We start from the raw sequence: 23,129 nt of genomic DNA, 5'->3' as shown, positions 1-23,129 counted from the left end.
TGCTGCTACTACTAGATTTATTCCTCTAACCCTATTACTTTAGTGGTCCAACTGAGTTATTTGTGCATTCATTCAGCTAAAAGTCCTGCAGTCTCATCAGTCAACAATATTTAGTGACAACGTGACAATCTTGACAATATTTACAACATGCAGAGCCCTCTCCTGAGCGCTTGGGAGAGAACCACACACCAGAATGAGCAGACACATTCCCCCACCCTTAACGAGCTTGCACTTTAGGGGGGGAGATGAGCATTAATATGAGCAAATAATTGATAATCGTGGAGACACTTAAATTGCATTTACTTCAAAAACACCCCCCCCCCCGCATATTAGTTATGTGCAGCAACTGTGGCTATTTTTTCTTCTTGTGCCTGGCTGAGATCATGATGGTTTAGAAGCCAGAATCGGACATCTTGGGATTGCTGCAGGCTGGCTCATCCGGGCCCTGCCCCCTACAACTACAGGAGCCCACTGCTGTGCCAAGTCATTTGAGGAGGATAAGATTGTCACCTGGCCTCTAAACTAGAACTCATCTCTTGGAGTGTGGCATCAGGGCAGAGGCCTTGTCTTGTCAGATGGTGATTACTCTAAGTGGTTCTCAAAAAACCTGAGATGTTTGAGCGATCTTCAGCGACCGCAGCATAAAAACTGTCCAAGGAAGGACAAGGCAGACGGTGACTTAGGAGAAGAAGGGTGAAAGTCAGACGAGTAGTGAAGAATACAGATTGCCTTCATTTTAGTGGGTGCGTGGATCCCGGGGAAGGATAGGTTACCTAGATGAGGAAATCACGTGCGGGAGAATCGAGCCTCCAGAGAGAGCTAGCCCCAGTTTCGGCTGCAAGCTTACTGAAGACACATCTCCTCCAAAAGGCCTTCCCTGACTCAGCTCTCCTTTCCTCTTCTTCCAGTCTCTTCTGCGTCATTCGCTCCCTTTATTCACTCCCCCTCCCAGCCCCATAGCTCTTATGTCCTCATCTGTCATTTGTTTCTATTAGTGTCTGTCTCCCCCTCTCTCACTGTGGGCAGGGAATGTGTCTGTTTATTGTTATATTATTTTCTCCCAAACGCTTCATACATTGCCCTGCACACGGTAAGTGCTCATACTGACTCACTCTTGAGCCACTTCTGGTTCTCTAGCAGTCAAAATTCAGCTCCCAGAGGAGCCCTCATCTTACCTTTGCCAGGATCTTGGACAGATTTTACTCCAAATCACCAGAGAGGCCATCCCAGATGGACTCCCTTCTCCCCTCCCCTTTACCCCCACCATTAGAAAAGGTGTGACGTGAAGTAGTGACCGCTGTGAGCCCATTGTTGGGTAGAGATTTTCCCTATTTGTTGCCAAATTGTACTTTCCAAGAGCTTAGTACAGTGTTCTGCACACAGTAAGCGCTCAATAAATACGAACAAATGAACGAATGGAGACTGATGCAGTAATCCAGGCAGGACAGGATGAGTGATTGTATTAATATGGTATATTAATTTGGATGGCAAGGAAAGGGCAGGTTTTAGCTGTCATGAAGGTGGGACCGATAGGATTTAGTAATGGATTGAATATGTAGGGGGTTGAATTAGTGAGAGGAGTCAAGGATAACGCTAAGGTTACAGGCTTGGGAGACAGGAAGAATGGTGGTGCTGACTAGAGATGGGAATGTCAGGGGAGGACAGGGTTTGTGGGGGAAGATAAGGAGTTTTGTTTTAGACATGTTAAGTTTTGAGGTGACAGAAGGATGTCCAAGTAGAGATGTTTTGAAGGCAGGAGGAAATGTGAGACTGAAGGGAGGGAGAGAGATCAGGACCGGAGATAGAGATTTGGGTATCATCTACATAGAGGTATGTAGGTATGTAGTCCAAGGGCATGGGTATAGATGGAGAATAGAAGGGGACCCAGAGCTGAACCTTGAGGACGTCCCATAGTTAGGAGGGTCGGAGTCAGAAGAGGAGCTCATGAAGAAGACTGAGAATCAATGGTGAGAGACAAGAGGAGAGGAGAACGAGGAGAGGACAGAGTCAGTGAAGCCAAAGTTGGGTAAGAAGAGGGAGGCAGTTCAAGGTCAGAGGGGGGACATGGGAAAGGGATCAGAGGCGAGACAGATGAGATCAGGGCACGGAGAGCAAACTGTCGCTAGTTGAGTGAAGTGTGCAGGCTCGGCTGTAGTAAATTGGTAAAATAAGGTTGGAGGGGAAGAACTGATTGATTAACTTCAATTAATCAATATATGGTATTTATTGAGTGCTTCCTATGTGCAGAATACTGTACTAAGAGCTTGGCGGAGTACAGTACAACAGAATTAGCAGACACATTCCCTGCCTATGACAAGCTCACAGTCTAGAGAAGGAGAGAGACAGTAATAAGAATTAATAAGTAATTTATAATATACAATTTAAAGATATGTAACGTGCTGTGGGGTTGGGGGTGGGGTGAATAACAAACATCCAAAGGTCATCGATCCAAGTGCATCGATGATGTAGAAGGGAAACTGAGCCAGGGGAAAGAAGGCTTAATTTGGGAAGGCCACTTGGTGGAGATATGACCTCAATAAAGCTTTGAAGGTTGAGCGAGTGGAGGTCTGGCATATGTCGATGGGGAGAGAGTTCCAGGCCAGGGGGAGAACTTGGGAAAGAGGTTGGCAGCGAGATAGATGAGATGGGGGCATAGTGAGTAAGCTGGCACTGGAGGAATGGAGTGTGTGGGCTGAGCTGTAGTAGATTGGTGAGGTAAGGCAGAACTGAGCAAGCTGATTGAAGGTTTTAAAGCCAATGGTAAGGAGGTTCTGTTGGATGCCGAGGGGGATAGGCAGCCACTGGAGGTTCTTGAGAAGTGGGAAGACGTGGACAGATGTGGACTGAACGTTTTTACTGATAAACGATCCGTGCAGCGGAGTGAAATATGGATTGACGCGGGGAGAGACGGGAGGCGGGGAAGTCAGCAAGATGGAGGATTGAACAAGGTTCATCAGAACAGATGATGAAATCCCCCTGCTTGACCCCTGTTCCTCCCTCCACCCCCCACCTATCTACTGACTAGAACATTTGTTCCTATTGTCAAAAGTCATAAAATCTAGACTGTGAGCCCGTTGTTGTTGCCGAATTGTACTTTCCAAGCGCTTAGTACAGTGCTCTGCACCCAGTAAGCGCTCAATAAATACAATTGAATGAATTAAACCACCAAACCTGAGAACGTAATCAAATACTGCTCAAAAAGACTCGTCAACTAGTCCCAGAGCATGGTGGGATTGTTCAGCCACGAGCACAGCCTGCCCTCCAAATTTGAAAGCCAATTTGAACCCTTGTAGAATGTCTATACAAGTATCCAATATTGGTACCAGGTTTTGGAATTTTCTTGGTTTGGTGATGCATTACTAGCTAACTCAAAGATTAGATTAGCAAGGGGTAGAAGTGAAATTGGCATATACTAATTTGGTTCTTTGGGGCCCCCGACTCAGCAGATTTTACATTTCATTCAGACCTTTACTCCACCACAAGCTGAATCTTTTTTCCTCCACTTCTGGGGAAACCGCCCAAAGAGATATTCCTCTAGAGTATCCTTTTTGAGCCGAGAAACAGTGTTACCCAGGTATGAAGGGGAGAAAAGCCTTTTTTCAATCTTGAGCTGGCTGCCGCAGGATATCTATTCCTAACTCTGCTCAGTAACTGCCTTGTTCCCAAGTTTGGGGAGTCCAAAGATAGATAGTCAGTCAGTAACATTTATTAAGTGCTTGCATGGTGCAGAGCACAGAGGTAAGCGCTGGGAAAATGCACGTATGTAGATATACAGACCCAGTCTCTGGCTTGGCTTAATAAATAGAGTACAGGTCTGGGAGTCAGAAGATCATGGGTCTTCTGGGGATTGAGACTGTGAGCCCCACGTGGGTCAAGGGACTGTGTCCAACTCAATTTGATTGTATTCACCCTAGTGCTTAGTACAGTGCTTAACAAATACCATAATTATTAATATTATTCTTATCATTATTACTATTTGTTCCAAACACTGTACTAAGAGCTGGGGTATTCATTCATTCATTCAATAGTATTTATTGAGCGCTTACTATATGCAGAGCACTGTACTAAGCGCTTGGAATGAACAAGTCGGCAACAGATAGAGACAGTCCCTGCCGTTTGACAGGCTTACGGTCTAATCGGGGGAGATGGACAGACAAGAACAATGGCAATAAATAGAGTCAAGGGGAAGAACATCTCGTAAAAACAATGACAACTAAATAGAATCAAGGCGATGTACAATTCATTAACAAAATAAATAGGGTAATGAAAATATATACAGTTGAGCGGACGAGTACAGTGCTGTGGGGATGGGAAGGGAGAGGTGGAGGAGCAGAGGGAAAAGGGGAAAAAGAGGGTTTAGCTGCGGAGAGGTAAAGGGGGGGTGGCGGAGGGAGTAGAGGGAGAAGAGGAGCTCAGTCTGGGAAGGCCTCTTGGAGGAGGTGAGCTTTAAGTAGGGTTTTGAAGAGGGGAAGAGAATCAGTTTGGCGGAGGTGAGGAGGAAGGGCGTTCCAGGACCGCGGGAGGACGTGGCCCAGGGGTCGACGGCGGGATAGGCGAGACCAAGGGACGGTGAGGAGGTGGGCGGCAGAGGAGCGGAGCGTGCGGGGTGGGTGGTAGAAAGAGAGAAGGGAGGAGAGGTAGGAAGGGGCAAGGTGATGTAGAGCCTTGAAGCCTAGAGTGAGGAGTTTTTGTTTGGAGCGGAGGTTGATAGGCAACCACTGGAGTTGTTTAAGAAGGGGAGTGACATGCCCAGATCGTTTCTGCAGGAAGATGAGCCGGGCAGCGGAGTGAGGAATAGACTGGAGCGGGGCGAGAGAGGAGGAAGGAAGGTCAGAGAGAAGGCTGACACAGTAGTCTAGCCGGGATATAACGAGAGCCCGGAGCAGTAAGGTAGCCGTTTGGGTGGAGAGGAAAGGGCGGATCTTGGCGATATTGTAGAGGTGAAACCGGCAGGTCTCAGTAATGGATAGGATGTGTGGGGTGAACGAGAGAGACGAGTCAAGGATGACACCGAGATTGCGGGCCTGAGAGACGGGAAGGATGGTCGTGCCATCCACGGTGATAGAGAAGTCTGGGAGAGGACCGGGTTTGGGAGGGAAGATGAGGAGCTCAGTCTTGCTCATGTTGAGTTTTAGGTGGCGGGCAGACATCCAGGTGGAGACATCCCGGAGGCAGGAGGAGATGCGAGCCTGAAGGGAGGGGGAGAGGACAGGGGAGGAGATGTAGATCTGCATGTCATCTGCGTAGAGATGGTAGTCAAAGCCGTGAGAGCGGATGAGTTCACCGAGGGAGTGAGTGTAAATGGAGAACAGAAGAGGGCCAAGAACTGACCCTTGAGGAACTCCAACAGTTAAAGGATGGGAGGGGGAGGAGGCTCCAGGGTAGGAGACCGAGAATGATCGGCCAGAGAGGTAAGAGGAGAACCAGGAGAGGACAGAGTCCGTGAAGCCAAGGTGAGATAAGGTATGGAGGAGGAGGGGATGGTCGACAGTGTCAAAGGCAGCAGAGAGGTCAAGGAGGATCAGAATGGAGTAGGAGCCATTGGATTTGGCAAGAAAGAGGTCACGGGTGACCTTAGAGAGAGCAGTCTTGGTAGAGTGGAGGGGACGGAAGCCAGATTGGAGGGGGTCTAGGAGAGAATGGGAGTTAAGGAATTCTAAGCATCGATTGTAGACGACTCGTTCTAGGATTTTGGAAAGGAAGGGTAGTAGGGAGATAGGGTGATAACTGGAGGGGGAAGTGGGGTCGAGAGCGGGTTTTTTTAGGATGGGGGAGACGTGGGCATGTTTGAAGGCAGCCGGGAAGGAGCCATTGGAGATTGAGTGGTTAAAAATAAAAGTTAAGGAAGGTAGGAGGGCAGGGGCGATGGTTTTAATAAAGTGAGAGGGAATGGGGTCCGAGGTGCAGGTGGAGGGGGTGGCACTTGCGAGGAGGGAGGAAATCTCAGAGGATACTGCAGGGAAGGATGGGAAAGTAGGGGAGAGGGTTGGTGGGGGGGGAGGGGAGAGGCGGAGGGGTGACTTCGGGGAGCTCAGACCTGATTGTGTTGATTTTCGTGAGGAAATAGGTGGCCAGATCATTGGGGGTGAGAGATGGGAGGGGGGGAGGAACAGGGGACCTAAGGAGAGAGTTAAAGGTCTGGAACAATCGGCGGGGGTGATGGGCATGGGTGTCGATGAGGGAGGAGAAGAAGTTTTGCCTGGCGGAGGAGAGGGCAGAGTTAAGGCAGGAAAGGATAAATTTAAAGTGGGCGAGGTCGGCTTGGTGCTTGGACTTTCACCAGCAGTGCTCAGCAGCTCGAGCATAGGAGCGTAGGAGGCGGACAGAGGAGGTGATCCAGGGCTGTGGGTTAGTGGAGCGAGAGCGGCGGAGGGAAAGGGGGGCGAGAGAGTTGAGATGAGTAGAGAGGGTGGAGTTGAGAGCGGAGACCTGATCATCGAGAGTGGGAAGTGAGGACAGGGCGGCAAGGTGAGGAGAGATGCTTTTGGAAAGACGGATGGGATCGAGAGAGCGGAGGTCTCTGTGGGGCAGTAGTGAAGATTTGCAGGGGGAGGGAGTGTGAGAGATGAGGCCGGTGAGAAGGTTATGGTCTGAGAGAGGGATTTCAGAGTTGGTGAGGGAGGAGATAGTGCAGCGGTAGGAGATGACGAGATCGAGGGTGTGACCGAGTCGGTGAGTGGGCGCGGTATGGTGGAGGAGGAGGTCAGCAGAGTCGAGGAGGGATAGCAGGCGGGCGGCAGAGGAGTCGTCGGGTACATCCATATGGATGTTGAAGTCTCCAAGGGTCAGAGTGGGCAGAGAGAAGGAGAGAAGGAAGGTGAAAAAGGGGTCAAGGTGGTTGAAGAAGTCGGAGGTGGGACCGGGAGGGCGGTAGATGACAGCGACAAGTATCTGGAGGGGGTGGTAGAGGCGAAGCTGCGGAGAGGGGAAGTGGGGGGTGGTAAAGGGAGTAGAGGGAGAAGAGGAGCTCAGTCTGGGAAGGCCTCTTGGAGGAGGTGAGTTTTAAGTAGGGTTTTGAAGAGGGAAAGAGAATCAGTTTGGCGGAGGTGAGGAGGGAGGGCGTTCCAGGACCGTGGGAGGACGTGGCCCAGGGGTCGACGGCGGGATAGGCAAGACCAAGGGACGGTGAGGCGGAGGGCGGCAGAGGAGTGGAGCATGCGGGGTGGGCGGTAGAAAGAGAGAAGGGAGGAGAGGTAGGAAGGGGCAAGGTGATGTAGAGCCTTGAAGCCTAGAGTGAGGAGTTTTTGTTTGGAGCGGAGGTTGATAGGCAACCACTGGAGTTGTTTAAGAAGGGGAGTGACATGCCCAGATCGTTTCTGCAGGAAGATGAGCCGGGCAGCGGAGTGAAGAATAGACTGGAGCGGGGCGAGAGAGGAGGAAGGGAGGTCAGAGAGAAGGCTGACACAGTAGTCTAGCCGGGATATAACGAGAGCCCGTTGCAGTAAGGTAGCCGTTTGGGTGGAGAGGACCGGAAGAGGTGAAACCGGCAGGTCTCGGTAACGGATAGGATGTGTGGGGTGAACGAGAGAGACGAGTCAAGGATGACACCGAGATTGCGGGCCTGAGAGACGGGAAGGATGGTCGTGCCATCCACGGTGATAGAGAAGTCTGGGAGAGGACCTGCCAGAGAGGTAAGAGGAGAACCAGGAGAGGACGGAGTCCGTGAAGCCAAGGTGAGATAAGGTATGGAGGAGGAGGGATTGGTCGACAGTGTCAAAGGCAGCAGAGAGGTCAAGGAGGATTAGAATGGAGTAGGAGCCATTGGATTTGGCAAGAAGGAGGTCATGGGTGACCTTAGAGAGAGCAGTCTCGGTAGAGTGGAGGGGACGGAAGCCAGATTGGAGGGGGTCTAGGAGAGAATGGGAGTTAAGGAATTCTAAGCATCGATTGTAGATGACTCATTCTAGGATTTGGGGGTAGATATTAGGTAATTAAGTCAGACACAGTCCCTTTCCACATGGTGCTCACAGCCTAAATAGGAGGGAGAATAAGCACTGAACCCCCATTTACAGATGAGGAAACTGAGGTTCAGAGAAGGTAAGTGACTTGCCCAAGATTACAGAGCAGACAAGTGGCAGAGCCAAGATTAGAACACAGGTCCTCTGACTCCCAGGCCTGTGCTCTTCCACTTGCCCCCATTGCTTCTCTAATGTTTTCTAAAATGGCTAGGCTATCTTGGACTTTCTTGGCTTACCAGGTCTGTATACCTAAAAAGTAAAAAGATGTATTGAAAAAAGTTTTTTCAGAGACTAGCCTTCTCAGGGAAAACTGGTTCTTATGTCTAGAAGAAATCCTCTTTTTCCCCCTTTCCACTAGAGGAAATGGAGATCAATAATGTATGGTTTGGGGTCACACAATTTGGGGTCTTTAAAATTGCTTGGAACCTGAACTATGCCAAATTCCACTCTCTCTCCCAAAAAACCACAAAGTTATGAGCTTGATTTTCCTGTCCTTCACTCCCCCATCAGTGCACAATGGCATGATGAGGTGACTTCCTTCCTAATCTCCGCTTGAAGTGGAGTGCTCACTCCAGCCAGAGGTTGTCCTGGCTGCATCATCCCTCAGGCTCCTTGGTCAGGGGAAAAGAATGCACCAGGCCTATATTTTAAGGGACCCTCTCTTCAGCTGTCCCCATCCTCCTTCGATACCTGGGGATGGAATTCCACCCTCACAGGAGCAGATGGTGGGCAGAAACATACTTGTATAATGTTTGACTTCTTAGAAGGGTTGTGGAAATTTAGATCAGGCAGGCCTGTGTATAGGGGCATGGAGAAATGAGAAATCATCGAAGAAAGAATAAACTGTTGGTTTTTTTTACTACAGTTGCTGTTTGATTTGTTTGGTTCAGCCCATCACTTTGCCTTATGTGCCTCTCTCCCTCAATAATCAATCAATCGAAAGTATTTCTTGAGCAGTTACTGTGTGCAGAGCACTATACTAAGACTCGTGGGAGTAGAATACAATAATGTAGCAAACACATTTCCCTGCCCACAATGAGCTTACAGTCTAGAGGGGGAGACACACAATATAAATAAATTATGGGTATGTGCTGTGGGGCTGGGAGAGGAAACAGAGCAAGTCAGAATGATGCAGAAGGGAGTGGAAGAAAAGGAAAAGAGGGCTTAGTCAGGGAAGGCCTCTCAGAGGAGATGTGCCTTCAATAAGGCTTTCAAGAGGGGAAGAGTAATTGTTGGATAGGAGGAGGGAGGATGTTCCAGGCCAGAAGCAAGACATGGGCGAGAGGTCCGCGGTGAGATAGATGAGATGAGGTACAGCATGTAGGTTAATAATTATTAATAATTGTGATATTTGTTAAGTGCTTACTATGTACCAGGCACTCTACTAAGCGCTGGGGTAGATACAAGGTAATTGGGTTGGACACAGTCCCCATCCCTTATAGGGCTCACAGTTTTAATCCCCATTTTACAGATGAAGTAACTGAAGCACAGAGAAGTTAAATGCCTTGCCCAAGGTTACACAGCAGACAAGTGGCCTAGCCAAGATTAGAACCCAAGTCCTTCTGACTCCCAGACCTGTACTCTATTAAGCTAAGCCAGAGATTGGGTCTATATCTACGTACATGCATTTTCCCAGCGCTTACCTCCGTGCTCTGCACCATGGAAGCACTTAATAAATGTTACTGACTGACTATCTATCCTTGGACTCCCCAAACTTGGGAACAAGGCAGTTCCATTGACTAGTTGCTGAGAAGAGTTAGGAACAGATATCCTGAGTCAGCCAGCTCACGATTGAAAAAAGGCTTTACTCCCCTTTACATCTGGGTAACACTGTTTCTCGGCTCAGAAAGGATACTCTAGAGGAATATCTCTTTGGGCGGTTTCCCCAGAAGTGGAGGAAAAAAGATTCAGCTTGTGGTGGAGTAAAGGTCTGAATGAAATGTAAAATCTGCTGAGTCGGAGGCCCCAAAGAACCAAATTAGTATATGCCAATTTCACTTCTACCCCTTGCTAATCTAATCTTTGAGTTAGCTAGTAATGCATCACCAAACCAAGAAAATTCCAAAACCTGGTACCAAAATTGGATACTTGTATAAACATTCTACAAGGGTTCAAATTGGCTTTCAAATTTGGAGGGCAGGCTGTGCTCGTGGCTGAACAATCCCACCACGCTCTGGGATTAGTTGACGAATCTTTTTGAGCAGTATTTGGTTATGTTCTGGTTAGGGCCGTGCACTATGCCCCAGTTGTTATTATGCAGACTTGTCCTGGAATTGGGAATGTCCTAAACTACTCTTGGGCAGCCCATCCTAGAACTGAGCCCCGGGAGCTCTTGTTCACTTTAAATCTATGAGTTCCCCTGAGGACTAGAAGAAGCTCACTACACTGTTACTGTTTATTGCTTATTTTATTTGTTCAGAACTGACTCTGTGCCAAGCACTATGCCAGGGCCTGGTACAAGAATGGTCATTCGAATATGGTCCCTCACGATTTAAGAAACTATGGGTGGAAAAACTGGCGACCTATCTAGACTGTAAGCTTGTGGACAGGGATCATGATTGCCAGCTCTGTTACACTGTACTCTCCCAAGCCCTTAATAGAGTGCTCTGCACCAAATAAACGTTTAATAAATAGGATTGATTGATTAAAGACAGTTACAAAGTACAGAAAACAAGAATGTTAATGACAACAGAGTAGTTCTGCACTACAGACATTGAAATCTTTTTTTAAACTCTTCATTGCTCCAACAGAGCCATCCAAAGTCAAAGGCTTCAATCTTGCCAATGTTCTAAGTGTTCTTATAGTGGGGCAGCTCTTTTTAACTTTCCGCCTGTTCACTTCAGGGGGACAAAGCAATTTCATCAATGTCGGTCTCTATCCCTTGAGAGGCTGGTGGACTGCAACCTCATGCTTCTCCCTCCTTTCTCCGGGCTCATAGTCACTGAGAGAAGAGGAAATGCACTCAGGCTAGAAATGGTTTCCCTAAATTCCCAGGTTTCAAAAAAATTATATTGCCAGCTAGCTTTTAATCTTTCCTAGCTTCACTAATGGGTAAATATTTGACCTCAAAGACTAAAGAGTAGCTTGTACTGAAGAATGGGAAGCACGTATTGTAATTCAGAGCAAAAGGGAGAAATCTGATCATGTGTTTTAAACCAATTAAAGCAATCAATTCTCTTGTTGTTCATAATGAGCCCATATTTTCACTATTATTGGGCGACTTCTTTATTAAAAGTTATTCCCTAGGGCCTGGTTTCAAATGAATAAAAATTTTCAGCTAATTAATTTCAAATTGTTTTGCTTATTCACATCATTGAAATACCCTTGACACTTGAATAATTACATTGATTCTGATGCATCATTTTCATAATGATACTTTCAGTATGGATACTTTCAGTATGTTAAATAGGTAAAATCGTGTTATTGAAGTTATAAACATTTGTAGGTGGAAGAAGGAAAGACATCAACTACATACAGGGAAAGTATACTCCTGTATTCCCATTATTTGCCCTGCAGATAATTTAAAAATTATAATTCACTAGAAAATTGACTAACAAGAAATGTTTTGCCTTGGTAAATTTGCAATGGACATTTTCATATTTACCAGTTGTATTCATCCTGGCCTGGACTCACATGAGAAGTAGCGTGACTCTGTGGAAAGAGCATAGGCTTGGGAGTCAGAGGTCATGGGTTTGAAGCCCTTCTGTGCCACTTGTCAGCTGTGTGACTGTGGGCAAGGCACTTAACTTCTCTGTGCCTCAGTTACCTCATCTGTAAAATGGGGATTAAGACTGTGAGTCTCACGTGGGACAACCTGATTACCCTGTATATATTTTCATTACCCTATTTATTTTGTTAATGAGATGTACATTACCTTCATTCTATTATTTTGTTAATGAGATGTACATCACCTTGATTCTATTTATTTGCTATTGTTTTAATAATAATGTTGGTATTTGTTAAGCGCTTACTATGTGCCGAGCACTGTTCTAAGCGCTGGGGTAGACACAGGGGAATCAGGTTGTCCCACGTGGGGCTCACAGTCTTCATCCCCATTTTACAGATGAGGTAACTGAGGCACCGAGAAGTTAAGTGACTTGCCCAAAGTCACACAGCTGACAAATGGCCGAGCCAGGATTTTTTAATGAGATGTTCATCCCCTTGATTCCATTTTTGCTATTGTTATTGTCTGTCTCCCCTGATTAGACTGTAAGCCCATCGAAGGGCAGGGACTGTCTCTATCTGTTACCGATTTGTACATTCCAAGCGCTTAGTACAGTGCTCTGCACATAGTAAGCGCTCAAAAAATACTATTGAATGAATGAATTTATCTACCCCAGCACTTAGAACAGTGCTCTGCACATAGTAAGTGCTTAACAAATACCAATATTATTATTAGTAGTAGTATTATAAGTCCCGGGCCTGACTCAATCATTCAATCATTTGTATTGATTGGATGCTTACTGTGTGCAGAGCACTGTATTATGTGCTTGGGAGAGTTCACTTCAAAAGAACTAGTGGACACATTCCCTGCCCATAACAAGTTTACCATCTAAAGGAGGAAACAGACAATACAATTGATTTATAATATATAACTGAAAGATACATAAGTGCTGTGGGTTTGTGGGTGGGGCAAATATCAAATGTTCAAAGGTCACAGATCTAACTGCATATGTGATGCAGAAGGGAGAGCGAACAATGGAAAAGAGGGCTTAATCTGGGAAGGCTTCTTGGAGGAGATGGGATCTTAACAATTCACTGAATGTGGAGAGAGTGGTGGTTTGACATATATAGACAGGGAGGGAGTTCCAGACCAGGGGCAGGATGTGGGAAAGTGGTCAGCGGTGAGAGAGATGAGATCAGTTTATACAGTGAGTAAACTGAAGCTAGAGGAGTGAAATGCGCTGCCTGGGCTGTAGGAGGAGATTAATGAGGTGAGATAGGTGGGCGAGCTGAATTGGCTGCTTTAAATCTGATGGTAAGGATTTTCTGTTTGATGTGGAGGTGGATGGGCAGCCACTGGAGGTTCTTGAGGAGTGGGGAGACATAAACTGAACATTTTTGTTGAAAAATGATCTGTGAAGCAGAGTGAAGTATCAACTGGAGTGGGGAGAGACTGGAAGCTGAAAGCAAGGAGGCTGATACAGTAATCAAGGCGGGATGGGAGGAGTGCTTGGATCAGCACAGTAGCAGTTTGGATGGTGAGGAAAGGACGGATTTTAGCAATGTTGTAAAGGTAGAGCCGACGAGATTTGGCGACAGACTGAATATGTGGGTTGAATAAGAGAGATGAGTTGACAATAAGGCCAAGGTTTGAAGCTTGTGAGACAGGGAGGATGGTGGTATTGTCTACAGTGATGGGAAGGTCAGTGGGAGGACAGGGTTTGGGTGGGAAGATGAGGAGTTCCATTTTGGACACGCCTTTACTATTGATCCTGTGTTAATTATAAGAGCTCAGTAGCCAAAATCCTAATGAGACTTGAATCTTGGCTACTCTCAAAGGACAAGGTCAAAACCTTTTATAGATCTTCCTTGAGGAATGATGAATGTACATCTATCTGGCATATCCTCAGGACTATCGTTAGAAAATATTTTCCTCACGGGGATCTTCGCCAAACCATTTTCACAGAAGCTAAGTATGCATGAGGCAATCATATTGGTGGTTTAAAAAATGTTTTCAGAATCTACTTTTTAAAATAACCGTTGGAAAATCCACTTCATTAGTTACCTAATGATAGAAAGATTTGTTCTTTTTTTGGTTCCACTCAATTAATCAGCTAAAAGGACTAAAAGGACTAAATGAAGTAATGCAAGCACAATTGTTTTTGCCTGGAAATTTTGCCGGGATGTGGGTCTTCTGAGTGGCCCCGCAATCTATTGTTCCCAAGCCAATCTCCACAGGTACTGGCCACTTTGTACTGTTTCCCTCTCCTGAGACCACTAGCTTCTCTGGCCTCTAAAAACTGTCCTGAGGTTTCCCTGTGAAGTACAGTGTAATCAGGTTGGAGTCTGGTGGCATCAGGATTTCTGTTGTCTCGTACTCTCCCAAGCTTTCAGTACGGAGCTCTGCTCACAGTAAGTACTCAATAAATACCAATGATTGATCAACAGACTGATCGTTTGATAGATTGAATTCTCTGGGTGACAAAGGGCAATCTGCCAACAGAACGGCCTTAACCACTAGGTTAAACTGGGCAAGAAGTACCCCAGAGTCCTGATTCTTGCCCACCCCTCCCCCACAGTGCTGTGCCACACTGCAAGGCTCTGCAAATGTTTCACAGTATGGTCAGCATCGACAGACTCACAGTAAGGAGGGAATGAGCCAGCTGTTCCACCAAAGTTTTTGTGACAGGATTGTGAGAGAAATTCGCATTCCCAATATACACTCCAAATAATCAGAACTGAAGAACACAGTGGGATTTCATTCCAAAATGCAGGAAGGGAAACAGCTGTAAAGAAGCTACAGCAAAATTCCAAACTACACTTATAATGGTAACTCCAACTCCAACTCTTCTAATAAGACACACTTCTTTGAAAAACAAGCAGTTTTAGATCGACAAGTTTCTAAGAAGTAGCAGCTTGACTTATTGGAGAGAGAACAGGCCTGGGAGTCGAAGAACCTGGGTTCTAATCCTGGCTCTGCCATTTGTCTGCTGTGTGACCTTGGGCAAGTCACTTAACTTCTCAGTGCCTCAGTTACCTCATCTGTAAAATGGGGATTAAAACCGTGAGCCCTATGTGGGACAGGAACTGTGTCCAACCCAATTACCTTGTATCTACCCTAGTGCTTAGTGCTTACCCTAGTGCCTGTGCACAATAAGCACTTAAAAATACCATTATTATTAGTAATAGCAGTGATAAGTAATAGAGTAAATTCCCAGTTCATGGAAAGATCTTCCCCAAGGTTATGCCCAACATAGAAGCAGGACTGTGTTTGACATAATTGTATTGTTACCTTCCCAGTGCTAATTTCAGTGCTTGGCACATAGCAAACGCTTAACACATACCAGGATTATCAATCAATCCACCAGTCAATCTATAGTACTTATTGAGTGCTTAGTAGGAAAAGAAGAGAACAAGTGGCTCCACCTCTCCTTTAGGAAAATCTCACACCAGAGTATCTGGGGAATGGCGATCTAGTGCCTTCTCCGTAATGAATTTAACTAAGTATGATTTTCCTACTTCCCTTATTTCCCCTTGGTATCTGGGCTGTTCCCTCCAAATGCATGTTTTGTCGATCAGTCCTGCTAACATGTTGACAGGGTTCACGCTGGGCCGCTAAGAAAGTGCAGCTAAACAGCAGCCCTTTCTCAGCCACAGGGAAATAGCTTGGCCTAGTGGGAAGAACATGAACCTGGGAGTCAGAGGCCCTGGGTTCTACTCCTGGACCTGCCATTTGTCTGCTGTGAAACTCTGGGCAGGTCACTTAACTTCTGTGCCTCAGATTCCTCATCTGGAAAAGGTTCCAAAATGTTCTCTTGGTTACTTTGACTGTGAGGGATAGGAATTGTGTCCAATCTGATTCTCTTGTATCTACCCCACTGCTTGGAGCCTAGTAAGCACTAAAAAAACTCATTTAAAAACAAAACAAAAACTACCAGCAGCAGTAAGGCTATTTATTAATAGCAAATTTACGGTATGCCAAGTACTCTAATAGCTACTCAGGAGAAAACCAGGAATTTTGATTTTGATTCAGATATGATCCTGAGCCCACAGGGCCTCAAAATATAGAGGAGGCAGAGGGGAAGAACAAGCACAAGAGGAAGGCATTAAATGGTATATTCAGAACACTCACTCACAAGGAGAATAGCAGTAAGTTATTGATATTGGCCTCATGGCTGTCTCCTTGAGCTCTCAGCAGTCCTGGCTGTGCCAAAGTGGGAAGGGTATAAAAACAGCTATCGTCAGTAATATTCCAAGGAGGTTGCAGGGGAGGAGGTGTACATTCTACCAGGGTCCAACATGGCCCCCACTGCTTTATTATAACTTGGCATCTACATGTATAGGTCCCCTGAAATCCCACCCTCTACATACTGGACCTGTTTACAGTACAGTCATATATTGGTACTTTAAGGTCATATAGAATTAATCTCACTAAGATGAATACTAAGCAACTCCCATTTGTGTAATACACTCCTCTGTATTCTCTTCTAGTATTTGAGAAGCAGCGTGGCTTAGTGGAAAGAGCACGGGCTTGGGAGTCAGGGGTCGTGGGTTCTAATCCCATCTCCCCAACTTGTCGGCTGTGTCAGTGGATAAATGTGTTGGCAGCCAACCTGTGGTACCAGAGAATCTAACGCTTTGGATAAAACAAAGGTAACGGTTCTCCATTCCACTTTGCCAGTAAAATCTAGTCCCTGTCACTCTGCCTGCTAAAAAGAGATGCCAAAAATATATATATTTTTAAATGAATAATATGCAAAACAAGATAAAAAGGTAGGTTTCCCGTTCTCTAGAAACTTTCAAATAAGGCAGACTGCACATTAATATATAAAATGCAGGTGACAAATATGTAATTGTAAAATACTATAAAAATAACTTTTTAAGAGGTACAGTCATCTGAACTTCTGAAGTTCTGAACCTTTATAGTATCTACCTATTCAAATCAGCAAAGAAAAAAACAAACTTTTGAAATATGGTTTTATATATGCAGGTTTCCAATTCCAAACTTTGCTTTAGGGTAGAATGGTTTCTAGGGAGGAGTTGATTTAGTTGCTTCTTTTGATCTTGTTACGTCAGCAAAAAACTAATGAAAGTATTTTACTAAAATATTCATTTTTGGAGCTGCGAAAGCATATATTGTTCATAACAGATGTTACTGGGAGCACATGACCTCAGTAGGAAAAGGAGATTAAGTTCAAAAGTGGGGGAACTCTTAAATGCAGGGTCCTGTAGGACCCTATTATCGCTACAGCATGTAAGGTGGAAAGCCAGGTTGTAAAGAAGGGGTCAGGAATACAGTCAATTAAAATGCAACACCATCAAGGGCTGAGTGTAAGATGAAAGGCCCAGCGTGTCAAATGGATGGAAGACCAGCTGTTGAGGAAAAGACTCTGATCACCTGAAGAAGAGAAGTTGACCTGAGCTGTGATATTGACAGATCTATTACCTGAATGGCAGAAGGGCAATGAAGGAATAATTCTAACATAGATTCCCAATGCCCCTGCCCTATAGTTGAAATGGGTTGAGATCAGGCAGCTGGAGCCCGTGAGGAGGAAAAAGGAAACTGGAATGGGGGCAGAGGGGCAAGGGGCTATCCAACCACCCTTTAGGCTACAAGCAGCCAGACGAGTGGATAGAGCACGGGCCTAGGAGTCAGAAGGACCTGGGTTCTAAACATTTGCTGTGTGACCTTTGGGCAAGTCACTTCATTCTCTGTGCTTGGTAACCTCACCTCTAAAATGGGGTTTAAGACTGCAAGCCCCATGGGGGACACAGACTGTGTCCAACCTGATTACTTTGTATCTACTCCAGGGTTTAGAGCACTGCCTGGTACATAGTAAGCACTTAACAAATGAGCAATGGGATCATTCACCTCTACTCTCTCCCCTATCCTTACTGTATTTTAATATCTATCTTCTCTTGTAGACTGTAAGCTCTTTGAGGCAGGGATCAAATCTACCAACTCTATAGGATTGTACTTTTACAAGTACTTAGTACACAGTAAGCACTCCGTATGTACCATCGATCGATTGTAACCTGTACTGAATCTTCTCCCTCTTTGGGCATCAGGTTGAGAGGCTCCATTTAGGGGGCATTGTGGAAGCGGGTTCCCATGCCATGAGGAATGGGGTTTTTATCCTAATTACCTATTAACTCCAAATCTATCTTGGACCGTAATATTTTAATATGCTCATATGCCCTCAAGAGACTTGGAAGGTGCTTCTGGATTTGACCGAACACTAATTATCCTTCAGAGATGAACTGGCAGCAACAACCTTGTTTATGATCAAAATAAAAGCAACACAGTAGCTGACAAAGGTTCTCGGCAAAGTCTCTTGACAAAGTCTTGTCATTGTGATGTTGACTGATCTATTATCAGAATGGCAGAAGGGCAATGAAGAAATAATTCTAATACAGATTCTCAATGCCCCTGCCCTATAAATCTGCTGATATGCTCTATTCCTCTGATCCCACAATATTGGATTTATGTCTATTGATTCATCGGAAAACAGAGGCTTTGGCCAATCCTGGATCTTCAAGGTCACTGATCCTTTCCTTCCACAGATCAATCTTGGCAGTGTTATGAATTAGAAATTTACATTCCGTATTGATGGTGCTTCTCCACCTACAAATGTCTTCCAAAATTCCCCCTGACTTCTTCTCCTATCCAGACCCTCTAAGCCAGTGATTTTCACTGGCACTCAATCAGCTCTCCCCCTTCTACCTTACCTTGATGATGTCCTACTGCAACCCAGACCAGAATTATTACTCCTCTAACATCACCCTACTCATCTCATCTATCTGGCTCCCAACCCCTCACCCACATTCCACCTCTGACTGGGAATTCCCTCCTCCTTCATCACTCAACAGGCCATCACTCTCCCTACCTTCAAAGCCCTACTAAAACCTCATCTCCTCTAAGAGCCCATCCCTGACTAATATCTCATTTTCCTATACCCTGTCCCTTCTGAGTTGCCTCAAGATTCATTTCTGGGTCCCCTTCTATTCTCCATCTACTCCCACTCTCTTGGAGAACTCATTAGCTCTCATGGCTTCAACTACCACCTCTGTGTGGATGATACGCAAATCTACATCTTCAGCCCGGATCTGTCTTCCTCTCTGCAGTCTCACATTTTCTCCTGCCTTCAAGACATCTCTACTTGGATGTCCTCCTGTCACCTCAAACTTAATATGTTTAAAACAATACTTCTTATTTCCTTACTCAAACCTTCTCCTTCCCCTAACTTTCCAAAGATTGTAGACGGGTACCACCATCCTTCCTGTCTTACAAGCCTGTAACCTTGGTGTTATCCTTGACTCCTCTCACCAATTCAGCCCACACATTCAATCCATCATTAAATCCTGTCGATTCCATCTTCACAGCTTTGCAAAAATCAGCCCTCTCTTCTCCATCCAAACTGCTACCACATTAATCCAATCACTTATCCTACCCTGCCTTGATTAATGTATCAGCCTTTTTACTCACCTCCCAGCCTCCTGTCTCTCCCCACTCCAGTCCACAGTTCACTCTGCTGCCTGGATCATTTTGCTACAGAAACGTTCAGGACCTGCTTCCCCACTCTTCGAAAAACTCCAGTGGTTGCCCACCCATCTCCACATCAAAAACTCCTCACCATTGGCTTTAAAGCACTCCATCACTCTGCCCCCTCTTACCTCACCTTACTAGTCTCCTACTACAATACAGCCTGCACACTTCTCTCCTCTAATGCTAATCTTCTCATTGTACCTCGATCTGGTCGATCTCGCCAGCGAGCTCTCATCTACATCCTCTCGATCTGTTCGATCTCTCCAACGAGCTCTCATCTACATCCTACCTCTGCCCTGGCCTTCCCTGATTGAACCCTACTTTCCTCTTCTCCCTCTCTTCTGCATCACCCCAGACTTGCTCTCTTCATTCATCCCTCCCTCCCAGTCCCATGGCACTTATGTACATATTTGTAATTTATTTATTTATTTTAGTGTCTGTCTCCCCTGTTTGTTTTGGGCAGGGAATGTGTCTGTTCATTGTTATATTGTACTCTCCCAAATGCTTAGTACAGTGATACACACATAGGAAGTGCTCAATAAATATAATTCAGTGACTAAATAAATAAGAACTTGATATGCATCCCACCCTCAGTCCCACAGTACTTAGACATTAAAATAAGTTATAGATTTGTTCATAAGTACTGTCTTCCCTTCTAGACTATAAACTTCTTGTAGCCAGGGAATATGTCTATCAATTCTATTTAATTAAATTGCCCCAAGTACTTAAAATAATGCTGAAGTCAAGATAAGTACTTAATAAATATCTTGATTGATCAAAAATACTTTGTATTGTTCTCTACCAAGCACTTACTACAGTACTCTGCACATTGATTGATTTTGTGTTTCAAAATCTTGGGAAGGATCCCAGGACTATCCAATTCTTTCTGGGACCCTTCCACTGCACAGACCAAAAAAAAGAAATGTATGACAGGATCTCTATGTTACAAGATCACCATCCTTTAAGAAAGATTTTTCCTTGGTTTTGCCCAAGAAAGAAGATGCTTAAAGTAAAGTAGGGGTAGGGATCAAGTAGTTCTCGCAGGAGACTCTTTAATGGCTTTATATGTGGACACTACAACATTTTGGAGAATGATTCTATTTAAAATGATCAACTCTTAGAAGCCTGTGAAACATTCAAGGTACCTAGACCGTAAGGTTACAAGCAGGGATCATATCTACCAACTCTTTCATTTTGTACTCTCCCAAGTGTTTAGTACAGTGCTCTGCACACTACTGTGCACTCAAATATCATTGATTTTATACATAAGCAGTTGCACCCCCACAACACACATGTGTCCTCTGAATTTGAAAATAACACTATTGACATTGAGTGCTATCCATACACCCAAATGAGGCTGAAAGGAGGGCTATAGGCTTGACACACTCTCCTGCCTTGTTTACAAAAAGGAATAGAGGCTTTCTGCACAAATGTAGTTCCCTCAAATTGGACCTACCTGCTTTTTGACTCTCTCTCCTAATATCTCAGCATTTATAAAGTCTTGGCTCTGAGAGAACAGCCCTGCTCCTGATTTCAGTCCACCAGACTTGATTTCCCAAGAGGGCACTGCTCTGCCATACAGCTGGAGCCTGTGCTTCAATATTTTCTTATCTTCATGTCTGTCTTCCCATCCTCTAGACTGTAAACCTGCTCTGGCAGGGAATGTGACTACTAATTCTGCTTTATTGAACTCTCCCAAGTGCTTAGTATAGTGTTCTGCACATGGTAAGAGCTCAGTAAGTACACCTGATTGATTGATTGATTGATGCTGACCTCTGGGGCGCATATGCCCCCTTTCAGTTTCCTAGTCTTCGGCTGCTTGAATATCCTGATGTCTATCATCCATTCTCCTCATCTGTCCTGCCCAATCAGTCAACTGATCGGTGGTATTAATTGAGCTGTGTGCAGAGTTCTGTACTAAGTGCTTGGGAATCTCCAATACAATAGAATTAGTAGCTAAGATCCCTTGCCTAATCCCTTGCCCACATGGAGCTTGGAATCTATGGGGAGGATGCAGCAGAGATGGGTAGGGTTCAGTGGTGATGCTGGTAAAACTTTTCTAGAGGATGGGTAGGTCTTGTGGAGGTGGTCTGGTTTCCACAGCCAAAGAGGAGGGAAGACTCTTCAACAAGCTAGGCCCCTTGTGGACAGGGAACCCATCTATCATCTTGGTCATATTATGTCCTCCCAAATGCTTTGTTTAGTGTTCTGCACACAGTAAGGGCTCAATAAATACCTTTGACTGACCTTCAAATTCATCTCTACAATATCGCCAAGATCTGCCCTTTCCTCTCCACCCAAACGGCTACCTTACTATTACGGGCTCTCGTTATATCCCGGCTAGACTACTGTGTCAGCCTTCTCTCTGACCTCCCTTCCTCCTCTCTCGCCCCGCTCCGGTCTATTCTTCACTCCGCTGCCCGGCTCATCTTCCTGCAGAAACGATCTGGGCATGTCACTCCCCTTCTTAAACAACTCCAGTGGTTGCCTATCGACCTCCGCTCCAAACAAAAACTCCTCACTCTAGGCTTCAAGGCTCTCCATCACCTTGCCCCTTCCTACCTCTCCTCCCTTCTCTCTTTCTACCGCCCACCCCGCACGCTCCGCTCCTCTGCCGCCCACCTCCTCGCCGTCCCTCGGTCTCGCCTATCCCGCCGTCGACCCCTGGGTCACGTCCTCCCGCGGTCCTGGAACGCCCTCCCTCCTCACCTCCGCCAAACTGATTCTCTTTCCCTCTTCAAAACCTTACTTAAAAATCACCTCCTCCAAGAGGCCTTCCCAGACTGAGCTCCTCTTCCCCCTCTACTCCCTCTGCCATCCCCCCTTTACCTCTCCGCAGCTATAGCCTCATTTTCCCCTTTTCCCTCTGCTCCTCCACCTCTCCCTTCCCATCCCCACAGCACTGTACCCGTCCGCTCAACTGTATATATTTTCGTTACCCTATTTATTTTGTTAATGAATTGTACATCGCCTTGATTCTATTTAGCTGCCATTGTTTTTACGAGATGTTCTTCCCATTGACGCTGTTTAGTGCCATTGTTCTTGTCTGTCCGTCTCCCCCGATTAGACTGTAAGCCCGTCAAACAGCAGGGACTGTCTCTATCTGTTGCCGACTTGTTCATCCCAAGCGCTTAGTACAGTGCTCTGCACATAGTAAGCGCTCAATAAATACTATTGAATGAATATGGACCCTGTTGCTTCCATGTTCTGTCTTGCAGGCTTTGGAAGGCCCATACTGGCCTCCTTTATTCTGCTCACTCTTTAGTTATTCATGACACTTGTTAGGCAACGCACAGCATAGGAGGCAGAATTCAGTCACTAGTTCTGTGTTGACAATGAAAATCTTTTGTTGTATGTAGGGTTTCCCAAGTGTTGGCTGGTATATGACTTCTGCTTTCTTCAGATTTATGCTCACACCACAGTGCTAAGCTTCATCTGCAAAGCAATTCATAATTAGCAGCATGCCTACTTGCATAAGGGAAGCAACATGGCATAGTGAGTAGAGTACGGGCCTGGGAGTCAGAATTCATGGGTTCTATTCCCAGTTCTGCCACTTATCTGCTGTGTGACCTTGGGCGAGTCACTTAATTCTCTGTGCTCGGTGACGTCACCTGTAAAATGGGGTTTAAGACTGCAAGCCCCATGAGAGACATGGACTGTGTCCAATCTGATTACTTAGAGCAGTGCCTGGCAGAAAGTAAGCCCTTAACAAATACCATAATTATTATTAATGATTATTATTATATGTGCCCCTAGAACACAGTCACCTGCTCACAGTAGTTCCTGAACCACAGCCTCAAAGACTATTGGTGATAATAGTAATAATAACTGTGGTATTTGCTAGTATGCGCTTCCTGTGCAGCAGGCACTGTACTAAATGCTGGGGTGGATACGAGAAAATCGTGTTGACATAGTCCCTGTCCTACGTGGGGCTCACAGACTCAATCACCATTTTACAAATG

General features: G+C 45.6%; 1 protein-coding gene across 1 annotated transcript in view; it reads left to right on the top strand.

The window, feature by feature from the left end:
• CAPS2 (calcyphosine 2) overlaps window positions 1–23,129 on the top strand; it is a 116,214-nt gene that overhangs the window by 1,136 nt on the left and 91,949 nt on the right. The gene's annotated exons all lie outside the window — the stretch shown is intronic.

The sequence above is a fragment of the Ornithorhynchus anatinus genome, chromosome 14 (assembly GCF_004115215.2).
Source record: "Ornithorhynchus anatinus isolate Pmale09 chromosome 14, mOrnAna1.pri.v4, whole genome shotgun sequence".
Lineage (NCBI taxonomy): Eukaryota > Metazoa > Chordata > Mammalia > Monotremata > Ornithorhynchidae > Ornithorhynchus > Ornithorhynchus anatinus.
The sequence above is the reverse complement of the archived record's forward strand: the minus strand, read 5'-3'. Positions and strand labels throughout refer to the sequence as shown.